Source organism: Rhinatrema bivittatum, chromosome 7 (assembly GCF_901001135.1).
Source record: "Rhinatrema bivittatum chromosome 7, aRhiBiv1.1, whole genome shotgun sequence".
NCBI lineage: Eukaryota > Metazoa > Chordata > Amphibia > Gymnophiona > Rhinatrematidae > Rhinatrema > Rhinatrema bivittatum.
The window spans coordinates 29289916-29301917 of NC_042621.1; the positions used below are offsets into that span (position 1 = coordinate 29289916).

General features: G+C 45.8%; 1 protein-coding gene across 2 annotated transcripts in view; it reads left to right on the forward strand.

Annotated features, from left to right (window-relative positions):
- The first annotated feature begins 6265 nt into the window (after nt 1-6265).
- The window catches only part of CDH5 (cadherin 5), a 197527-nt gene continuing 191790 nt past the window's right edge, over nt 6266-12002 (forward strand). Inside the window, exon 1 of one of the 2 annotated variants that reach the window (XM_029608179.1) lies at nt 6266-6409. The gene's annotated coding sequence lies outside the window, so the exon portion shown is untranslated. The remainder of the gene's footprint in view (nt 6410-12002) is intronic. The other variant, XM_029608178.1, reaches the window with a different exon arrangement.

Genomic DNA, 12002 nt, shown 5'->3' on the forward strand with positions numbered 1-12002 from the left:
AGGAACTTACTGCCAGCTTCATCTGCTGTCCTTCTAGTGCCTTCTCTGCCAACAGGCTCCAGGTTATCAAGACAAGTGATCCAGCCTTGGTTTTACCCCATAGACCGCATGGACATGTAATCTTGCTTTCCTTAGGGAAATCAATAGGGATATCAGAACTAAAAGTCCATGCAGTCTGTAGAGTAAAACCAGGACTAGAGCAACATGTCCTGAAAAAATAGAGCTAATTGGCAATCCATCCTAACCATCACAGTTCTATCTATATAAATAAAAATGTTAGTTTGTACGTCGTTGCTAATCTCGCTAACCGCTTAACCAAATGCGTTCAAATTTGCACAAACATTCACTTCCCATACGGGAAGGATCTTATACACTTACATTACATATAGGTCACACCTGTGACAGGTAATACAAGTTTAAAAATTGCTTAAACAAAACAGCGACATCTGGTGGCCGTCAGCGCAAGCGCAACCTCTTACACCTTTCACACACACTCACACACCACACCACACCCCCACACAGGGCTATTGTCTTTCATTCACACTCCCTCATAACACACAGAAATCCACACTCATCACACCACACACCCCCACGCCTGCCAATGTCACTTACTTCACCCACCCTCCCAAAACACACCAAAACACGGATTCCTGGCTGCTACATTGGGAAGCCACGCATTTCACACACCCTCCGAATTTAAATTAAAGTACCCTCTTCCACCCATCCACCCACGCACTGAACTCCGATCACACACTACACCTGAAACAAGTCCGTGCTTCTCCGCCGGCACCACAGGAATGGTCCGGGACACATCGCATTCAGTAGGGCCATCGGATGCCAGCAACAAAAATGGCGCCGGCAGACCTTGCCCTTACTATGCTATACGGAGACAACAATGACGTCGGTGCACCATGTGACATAGTAAGGGCAAGAGCCCGTCGGCGCCATATCCTCAGCGGACATTTGCCCTTACTAGGTCAGGAATCCTGACGCACCACTTTCACTGGTGAAGTTTTGCGACATGGCAGCCAGCGGAACAAACCCTAGCACACACCCTCGCCACTGGCTGGCAGTTTACACAGGTAGCCGGGGAGGAGCACGGTGGGGGACCGTTCTTATTTTCCACTGCGCTTTTTTCACAGGGGGAGGGCCACTCATTCTCCACATCTCCCGAGAGGGGGGCTGTAGCGTGGGTTGCTCTATTTCGCTGGGTTGGGGGGGGGGCCAGGAAGGTGTGCTTGCATATTTAAACTAATCTTTGCTGGTGCTGTTCATTTGGGGTAAAAAAAACCAAAAAACACACAAACTGTAACTTTTACTGCTGTTTTTCAACTGTTTTTTCAACTTAACCAGGCTCAGCCATAGCTGAACCGATTGCTTTCAAATTTGGACACAAGCTTCACCTCACATACGGCAAGGTTCTTCCACACTTACGTTACATATATGTCACACCGGGGGCTGGTAAAAAAGTTTTAAAATTTGGTTCCACAAAACAGCGACATCTGCTGGACGTAAGCGCAAGCTCTTACACCTTGCACAAACGCTCACACCCCACACACACGTGACCAATGTTTGGGATTCACACACCCTCTGACCAGACACATATCCACCCTCCTCACACTCCCCCCGCACACATGCCAATTGTACTTACTTCACACACCCTCCCAAAACACACAAAAACACACAAAATTCCAGCATGCTACACCAAGAGGCCACTAACATGCCACATGTTTGCAATTCCCACACCCTACGAACTCACACAAAAACACCCTCCTCACACCCCCCACGCACATGACTTTTCTACTTACTGCCCACACCCTCCGAACGCACGCAAAATGGCAGAATAGTTCGGGCTGCTCCAGCAGGGGGGGGGGGGGGCGGGCAACACCGCTCCGTGACACATCGCATACACTACGGCCGTCGGCTGCCAGCAATCAAAATGGCGCCGACGGCTCTGTCCCTTACTAGGACACTCGGGAACACCAATGGCGACAGTAGCCCATGTGACATAGTAAGGGCGAGGGCCCCTCGACGCCATTTTCTGGACTGGCAACCGGCGCACCTTCGCCCTTACTATCTGAGCGAGACGACCGCTCCCATTGCTCTACCCCACTGACAGAGTAAGTTCTAACAGCCGTCAGAGACAGTTTCAGCGCTGGCTGCCGAGGGCCCGGCACCAGTACTTCCATGCCGGAACGAATGCCCGCTCCACCGACTACCATTTTTGACAGGTATTGGCGGGCCTGCAGGGGGGGGGGCGTGGGGATGTTCTTGCATCCATGTTCGAGGGGGGGGGGCAGGGGGCCGTTATCCCCATTTTCTTTTCTTTCTTTTCCACTTAACCTGGCTCTGCCACTTCAACGCGTGGCCGGGTACAGCTAGTTAATCATAAATAAATAGCATGATTATCTATAAAGAAAATGGTCTGCTTTAAGTCATAAGTGGTACCAGGCACAAATCCAAATTCTCTTTCATTCCAGGATTTCAGACATACATGAACAATCAGCAATAAAACAGGGAACGAGGGTGAGGGGAATCATCAGAATATGATAAAATATGATCATGATCCAAAAATCATTTCAAAATGACGCACACAAACTATCTGGAGGTTTTTTGTTTTTTTTGTTATCTGTAGTTTCCACAGATCTTAACTTGTGATTCTGAATTGTAATCAGCAAAGCCCACTGATGGGCAAATACACAGAGATTGGTAAGAGTTGAGGATCACTATCCAGAATTTAGATTTTCTTGCCTATCTCTTTTTTTTTTTTTTTTTATTTTCTGTTTATTGAATTATTTCAAATTATACAAAGAATATCCTCTTTGCACAGAAACAAAGAAACAAAACATATATTAGTGCACAGTTAAATACCGTTAAACAATATTTAAATAAAGAAAAACATTTCACTTACATTGACCTCAAGTATAGACTAGGAGGGGGCTTATGCCTGGATTATGAGGAGATTAAACAGAAGAAAATATTTATGATAAAGTATAAGCTTAGCGGTTAGGCTATTTCTTTATTTATCTCTATGACTCATTGACACTCTGGATATTGGGGCTAGGTAACACTTTTTTCTTATTATCCAACAGTGCCTTCAATTGCTCAGGAACAAAAAAAACATAGGTAATATTATCCATTTTTAAGATACAACGGCACGGATATCTTAAAATAAATACAGCACCCATGGAGCGAGCCTCTTGCCGCATGGCAAGGAACCCTCTCCTCCTTTCCTGGGTTGCTTTGGCCAGATCGGGGAACACTTGTACTACCTTACCCATAAACTCCATTCTCATATTCTGAAAATAATTTCTCATAATTAAACTAAGATCCTGTGAGTATATAAAAGACACTAGGAGGGTTGCCCTCTCTATAATTTCAGACGTAGAAGTCTCTAGAAAGGCAGTTAAATTTGCCATATCAATCATAGGTAAGAACATAAGAACATAAGAAAATGCCATACTGGGTCAGACCAAGGGTCCATCAAGCCCAGCATCCTGTTTCCAACAGTGGCCAATCCAGGCCATAAGAACCTGGCAAGTACCCAAAAACTAAGTCTATTCCATGTAACCATTGCTAATGGCAGTGGCTATTCTCTAAGTGAACTTAATATGTCACTGCTTCTTCTCTTACTCTTGCATGAGGAAGAAAATATACTTTATGAAATACCGGTATATTTTCAGGTGCAATCTTTAGTATCTCTGTCATATATTTCTTCAGAGTTATCCTTGGTTGTTCTCCAAGAACCTTAGGGAAGTTAATAAACCTAAGGTTCAAGTTTCTAGTCTTGTTTTCCAACTGTTCCATTTTCCTATTCAGGTTAACTCGATCCTGGATTAGTGCCACCTGGATATCTTGGAACTTCTTAGTCTGTTCCTCCAAAGCTTGGATCCTTTGTACTTGATTCTCACTTCTTGAATTAAAGTCTCGGGTAACAGTTTCTAATTTTGAAGAAACACTATTTTGCTGTAAGGAAACTGCTTGTAGTGCTACCCCCATCTGTGCCAACAGTCCCCATAAGGAATCCATAGTCACAATCGGAGGTTTGGGGAACATGGTTTTTGCAGCTTCAGATTCCAAAACTTCACCAGTTAAAGTATTGATAGAAAATACTGCCTCTAATTTGGGGCTTGTCGTTTGCAAATCAGCCATGCTTCCCCCTTCCGGGCCTTGTACATTACTCCCACTTCCCACTGTGGCACCCGCAGCTGCATTATCTAGTCCCGTCAGGGCCGCTTCTGCACTCACCGGACTTGAGAAGTTTTGGGGAATCGGCACCGGAGGGATCCTTGAGTCTGGGGGACTAAGAGTGGTCTCTCCAAGATCGTTCGCGGCTCCTCCCGCAATCCTTTCAGCGGAGAACTGCTCCCCCTGTATTAAAAAGCCGGCAGCCAGCTCCGTTAACATACGCTGTCCTGGAGGTAGAGAAGGGGCTGCGGGGTACACCCTTACTCTACCTTTTCGCTTCGGAGGCATTTCAGTCCAAAAAGGAAGAGAAATCAAGTGGAAACAGGCGATACACGGAGAGCGTCCAGAGCTGTGCTGCTATTCCGCCGCCATCTTGGCTCCGCTGCCAGGGACATCCCTTGCCTATCTCTAATGTGTACATATGTCTAGCATTAGGCCATCATGATGAGATCTCTCAACATTATGGATTTATTCATCATGAAATATCATATCCCATAATGCCTAGGAGTATTCATCACAAGCTAAAGAATGGCCTAATTTAGAAGCTTATATATACATGGATTAAGACAACGGGTTAAGACCAACATTACTCAAATAATGATTTTATTTATGAAATTGTAACCGAACTTTATTGGCACCTGTTAGAATGTACGATATCCTACATTTACTTACCTTAGTCTATGTGCCTATTTGTAAATCGTTGCGATGGTATATAAATTAGCGACGGTATAGAAAAGCTTTTAATTAAATAAATAAATAGATAAATAAATAAATAGTAAGAATCTTTTTGTGGCTTAGGTATTTCCCTCCTGCTTTTTTTGGCTTCACAGCTCATTTGGGTTAAGGTGCCATGAATTCAGGGATTAATTTTGACAATGTTGGCACCATTCTGCTGCCCCCACCCCCAGACTTCTGATTCCCCCCCCCCCCCCCCCCCCCCCCCACACACACGCACTTACCTGCCTCCAAACTCTTGGCAAATCTCTGAATTCCCTCTTTCCCCATTCCAACTTCTGAACCTTCCAAACCCCTCAGATTACTCTCATGCCCTTGGACCCCCAATTCCCCTGCTTCCTGCAGATCTCCAATTCCTCTCCCTTTCCCTGCAGACCTCCAGTTTGATTTCCCCGTGCTTCACCACCCCAGACCTCCATCCTTCCTCGCCTATGTCAGGGCTCCAGATCCATTATCATTAGAAAGCAATGACTGCAGAGACTGAGTGAGACTGTGGCCCTGTGTGGTCACAGACCCCCATGCCCTCCGGGCTTCTATGCAGACCTGTTTATAAACGCAAGTGCATGAATTGTAATTCACAGCTACCCAGGATCGCCCTCCCCCTCACCCCCAATTTTTATATCACCCTCCCAAATCAACTGAGCCATTGCTGCAACAGTCTTCTGCCAGGGGTAACAAACTCCCTTTGGAACACAGCTAGCGAGAACCCTAAGTCAGGCCTCTAGGGATCACCAGTGAAAGACAGCTCAGACTCGTTCCCTCTGCAGCATCACCTGCCCCGGCCAGCCCAGGATTCAAAACCAGGTCCTCTGAAGACAGTGCATAGCTCTACCACCAAGCTACACGTCTGGGCCTGCTTTCTCTCCATTTTAAGTTAGATTCTTTTTTTGATCATGATCTTATATACGACTGATATTCCAATTCGCTTTGGGGGATTGCGAATCATGAAAGCTGGATTGGTCCAACTCTATAAATGATAACCAGAATTGCTATTGGCTCCATTTACTGGTAAGATTACCAACTGGATCAAGTTTTTCGTAATAGGCTGATATGGTCCTGGATTTACTGAATTACTGATACAAAGCATTCACACCAGGATCCAGGTATTACCCAAGCACTTTTAACAATTCCCCTTGAGATCTCCTGTATTTTTCTGTTATTCACCTTCCTACTTGTTTCTCCCCATCTTGAGGTAATCTAACAAGAGAACTGCTCTCCGTTTATCTGGTTTCCTCCACTCCTATCTCTAGCTGTTGGCATCACAGCAGTATTGAACAATAACAGGAAGCAGGGTGGGAAATAGGCTGGCTCCCAGCTGGACAACCCTAGAGATTCTGGGAAAATGAACACTCCCAGAATTTCTTGACAAACTTCTGGTTTTCTTTTTCTCCTACACTTTGCACAGTAGAAACAATTTGGGAATATTTTTTATATTAACTGGATCATTCTACACAAAAGTGGAGTGCCACCGATTCTTGTTAATCAGGTAAGTCAAAGAAGGCTGTAACCAGCATTAAATTGTTCAAGTTTATTTGAAAACTCTTGATTAACAGTGGGGATGCTACAAAGTTTGACTCATATTTTTCTTCCTAACAGATGTGCAGTAAATAGAGAAAAATGGGTTTTAATAAATCTGGTATTAAACTGAATAATATATTAGCAAGAGGTTCAAAATATAGGAAGCTAAAGTATCTCACTAAACAGGTTTCATTGAATAATAAATGTCAGGATTTATAAAAGCAAGAGTTGCATGTGGAAGTTTAAGAAACATTAATAATTGTGTTAAATACGCTTATAATAAATCCACCCAGTACTAATAATGTCAAAGCTTAAATTTTACACATCTTGCTAGGCTTTCCTCTTAAAATTTCCCTGCTAGTATATTGGCAAAATCATTAAAAATAAATACTGCCATGTCACATCACATAGGCTTAATGAAGCAGCTATTAAGCTAAAGGTCTATTGTATCAATGTTATTGGAGTCTATCACTTCACACTGATATAAGAATGGATAAAGTTCTCTTAGAGAAACATAAAGATCTGTGCAGCTCAATATGAGCCAGGAAAAGTGCTAGGACTGGGGTTCAATACTCTCCTATGAATTCTGTGTGATCTTTGCTCAAGCTCCCTGTGTACCCAGAACCAAGCTGAAAGACAGACACATTATAATCTGGGTTTCCTGGTCAACAAATTGCAATAACTATTCCAAGTCAGAAATGTTGGACTCCTATGCTTTAAATTAGGGAATCTGTCGTTGGGTTTAGAAGTAGCTCCTGTTGCTAGGAGTCCTGTTATCCATGTAGAAGATGTTGATCATCTCACATTCCCTAGCTAAATTATTTCATCTTCTGCGTTCCTCTGCCACATGTGTTACCTGTAAAGACTAGAATGGTGCCAAAGCTCATAAATTACTGAATAAGGGGTAAAGTTAGCGCGTCGAAAACGCACGGCCAATGCGGGTTAACAGTGCGCTCCGACGGACTGTATTGGCCTGTTAATGCTTCTGTTTGTCACAACACAAAGGATCTGAAGCTGTGAGAAAAGAGCAAATATAGATCTGAAATACAAAAGGCACATCTGAGTATATGTGAAGGAACCTTGAATAGTGTTGGCTTTCTTTTATTAAATGTAGTGAACCTTGACAAGAATGTAAAAATAAATTGACAACAGTTTGACCTCCTGTGATTGTCATCTTGGCACTTGATACAGCTCTTCAGTTTCAGAAAAGCAAACTTGGGGAGATTTAACTCTGTCAGAAAAATAATGCACTGCAGTTTAAAAAAACAGCAGCCGTTTACAACAGCCATCGACTCCGCACACAACAACTTTTTGAACTACTGAGGTGAATAACAGTGAGGTCCAGAATTTAAAAAATGATCCCACCTCCCAGAACCTCTCATAATCACGTAACAAATGACATCTTCCAGCGGAAATGGAAGACAATCACATCTCGTAGTTTATCAGCCCATCAGCTGTTACACAGTGCAAAGCAGTTTATCTGCGAGGTTCCTTAAAATCAGATCAAAGAAATCTGTAGCCTAGAATGTCCAAGCTGTCTATGATGCTCGTGCCTGAAAATGGTGCAGCGATCATGTAGCAATGACACTGCATTCATTAAGAGGTCATCTCCAGCTGTCACCCCCACCACTGTGGGACATGCTGACTTGCTGCTGCTGCAGTCTGAGAAGGGCTTTTATTTCTGTATGTTTTAATTAGGGAAAAAAAAAAACAATTACTGTGCACAATTTCTAATCTTGGATTCACAGCAAACATACACACACACCCTCCCCCCTTAAAACAGCTGCATAAAGGGGTAGATTTTCAGACGAGCGCGAACAGCCTACTTTTGTTTGCGCTCCAGGCGCAAACAAAAGTACGCTGGATTTTAGTAGATACGCGCGTAGTCGCGCGTATCGGCTAAAATCCTGGATCGGCGCGCGCAAGGCTATCGATTTCGTATAGCCTGCGCGCGCCGAGCCGCGCAGCCTACCCCCGTTCCCTCCTAGGCCGCTCCGAAATCGGAGCGGCCTAGAAGGGAACTTTCCTTTGCCCTCCCCTCACCTTCCCCTCCCTTCCCCTACCTAACCCACCCGCCCGGCCCTGTCTAAACCCCCATCCTACCTTTGTCGGGGGATTTACGCCTCCCAGAGGGAGGCGTAAATCCCCGCGCGCGAGCGGGACTCCTGCACGCCGGGCCGCGACCTGGGGGCGGGTACGGAGGGCGCGGCCACGCCCCCGGGCCGTAGCCACGCCCCTGTACCCGCCCCCAAAACGCTGCCGACACGCCCCCGCAACGCCGCGCGCTCCGGCCCCGCCCCCCGACACGCCCACTCCGAAAACCCCGGGACTTACGCGAGTCCCGGGGTTCTGCGCGCGCCGGTGAGCCTATGTAAAATAGGCTCACCGGCGCGCAGGGCCCTGCTCGCGTAAATCCGCCCGGTTTTGGGCGGATTTACGCGAGCAGGGCTCTGAAAATCCGCCCCAAAGTGTGTAGGCTCACTTTTCCATACAGAGCTAGGGATCACCTTCTGCTGGCTTTATCTCACCAGCCTGCAGTTTTGAACTGCTGTGCAGCTGCCTTGTTTCCCCCACTGACAGGTTTAACAGGCCTGAAAAGGTTAGCCAGGAAAGCAGGCAGACCATGCATCCTGCTTTTGTTCAAGCTGCATAAGGAAAACAGGATATCTGCAAAGTGTTTTGTTTGACTTTGCTTGCTAACGTATGTCCGATGCTTAGTGGTTGTTAAGCTGCAGTAAATATACGCCAAACTGTTCTATTTCTTTCTTCTACTTTATTTCTTTTATTGATTTATATTCCACTTTTCAGGCACTTCAGAGCAGATTACATTCATGTACTGTAGGTATTTCTAGCACAAATGATCAAATATTACCTAACCCTACTAGTTTTTAGCATGAAGGGATTTAATCAGAGGGTAATTTATAGGGTTCTATTGTCAGAAGAGTTTGGCTGTAAGAACATATTTGGAGAGGGCCTTGGGGAGGGGAACTTCCCAAGCAGTTTTGCTCAGGTTAATCAGCCCTCCCTTCAATGCAACTAAAAGGCCTGCACTTTGTTCCACAATACATGGACTTTTTTTGCCATAGAGATGTTCCTGTGTATGTGTTGGGGGGGGGGGGGGGGGGGAGGGGGAATAGCGAGGAGAGGGAAATGGCGAGGTCATATTCAGCCGCTACTTGGCTGAGCTAATTAGCTGGATAAATATAGCCAGCTAACTTACTGGGAGATATATCAAACCGTAATAGTGCTCTAACACACATTAAATAGCGTATAAATCCATGATAGAGTATTATTGTGGCAATATCATACATATTTTACATTTCCCCATCCTTCTACCCTCCCTTATTACAATTGCATGCATGAATAGGCAATCCTATGCAAATATTTTATTGCAGCTGACTGAGTAGGTGGTCAGCCATGATAAGATAACACCTTTTTGAAAAGTAGTAAATGTTAGGTGGGAGCAGGGGCAGATTGGCCTATCGGGGGATCGGGCATCCCCCGGGGGGCCAGTTGCACTAGTCACGTGGTCTGCCGAGCGCGGCCGTGACAGAGCCATGCTCGGCAGACCACGTGGTATCTCCTGGGCTGGCCTGGGCGGCGAATCCCCAGGCCGGTCTTCATCGGGAATCCGCCGCTAGGTGGGAGGCCCAGGACCTAATGCAGGCCTCACATTTAAAGATCTGGCAAAAAAAAAAAAAAAGTTGTAGCCAAACAGGGAAGTTAAGCAGGAGTCATTGTTGACCTTTGGCTCAACCTGGATCCACCACTTGAGATAGTTCTGAATCCCCAAAAGTTAAAAAATACAAAAATGAGCCCATGGGGCAACAGCCCCAGGCGCTCCCCCCAAGTGCCACAATAAGCATTAGGGTCCCAACCCACGACACCCCCACCCCCCAGTGCCACAAGAAAAATTAGGGTCCCAGCTCACACCCCTTCACCCCCTTCCTCACCCCTGAACCTTTAAACTGTGTACAGGGTCCTGCACTGGGGCTGGGGAGCACTCTCACACCTGACCCGGTCAGTCCCATTTTCCAAAATGGCACCGACCTGATCTTGCCCCAGCCATGTGACTGGGGCAAGCTCTGGGGATTGGATCCAGGCCACATGGCTGAGGTCTGATTCTACACTTTGCCCCAGTCACATGGCTGGGGCAAGGTCAGGTCGGTGCCATTTTGGAAAAATGACACTGACCGGGCTGGGTGTGAGGATGCTCCCCAGCCCCTCTATACATTTTAAAAGTTTGGAGGGTATGGGGAAGGGGTTCAAAGGGTAGGGACCAGGATCCTAATGCTTATTATGGCACTTGAGGGCTGGGACCCTAATGTTTATTGTGGCCCTTGGGGGTGGGGGGAATGGGGAGGCCAGGACCATTGCCGCACAGGCTCATTTTTCTATTTTTTAATTTTGGGGGGAATTGGAGCCACCTCGATTGGTGGCCCCAGATTGACCTGGGGATCAGCCCTGACCCCTGCTCAACCTCCCCATGTGGCTGTGACATTTTTTAAGGTGATGGTGGTCCCTTGAGGCTGGGATTGCCATTGCATTAAAGGGCCACTAGGAGCATTCTTTTGCCCCATGGTATTTGGCCACTAGACGAAAGAACGCACCATGGAGCCACAATGTTCTTTGGGGGGAAGGGCCCCACTATCATGGTGACACCCCCATGCGATAATCGGACCCCTCCTTCGATAAAACCTCACAATTTAGTGACTCTAGACCTTAGCCAGGATATTCAGCTGCACGGCTGCAAGTCCTCCCACTTATACACCTGTCCCGGCGTCCACCTCTTAGCTGGCTAACTATTTAACCAGATAAGTATTTATCCAGCTAAGTGGTGGCCACTGATCCTGGGCAGATATTCAGCTGCCACCACTTAGCTGAATAAGTCAAAACGTATCTGGCTAAGTGGCGCTGATTATGGATGTCAACATATATAGATTGCATTTTTAAAGAATCTGCAGGAAAAGCAGAAGCAGGGGTACTTTCTACATGTGGTAAGCTTCAAAGCAAAAGTACGCGCAGTGTCAGTGGGTTAAAAGTACCCATGGACTTTGTCTCAGTGTGTACAGTTTCAAAATTACCTCCTTTAAAATAGGTCTCTTCAATTCTTCGTGCCTCATCGATGCAATAGTATTACCTCTTACTCAGCGTTAAAAATATATCATCAGCTGATCTTTATCTGGCAGCAGTGTGTGCACAAACAGGGCCGGTGCAAGGGCATTAGGTACCCTAGGCGAACCTTCTGCCTTGGGCCCCCCAGCCCCGGCCCTGATCTCCCCTTCCCCCTGGCCCAAACACACAAGAAAAAAATATACATTTATAATAATAGATTTTAAATGAAAAAGGACATTCAAAGTATAGTTTTCTGAGATGAAAGTATCACAGCAGTGCATGTAAATATAATTAAACGTATTATAGGTCAATCAGAAAACCCTGCTAAAAGGCATTTGAAACCCACTTGGTATTAAACCTATTGTAATGTGTGTTGGGTGTAGGCTTGGCACTCAAAAACATGAATAAAGTGAACCACAATTACAATCTAGTAAACCTCCCATATC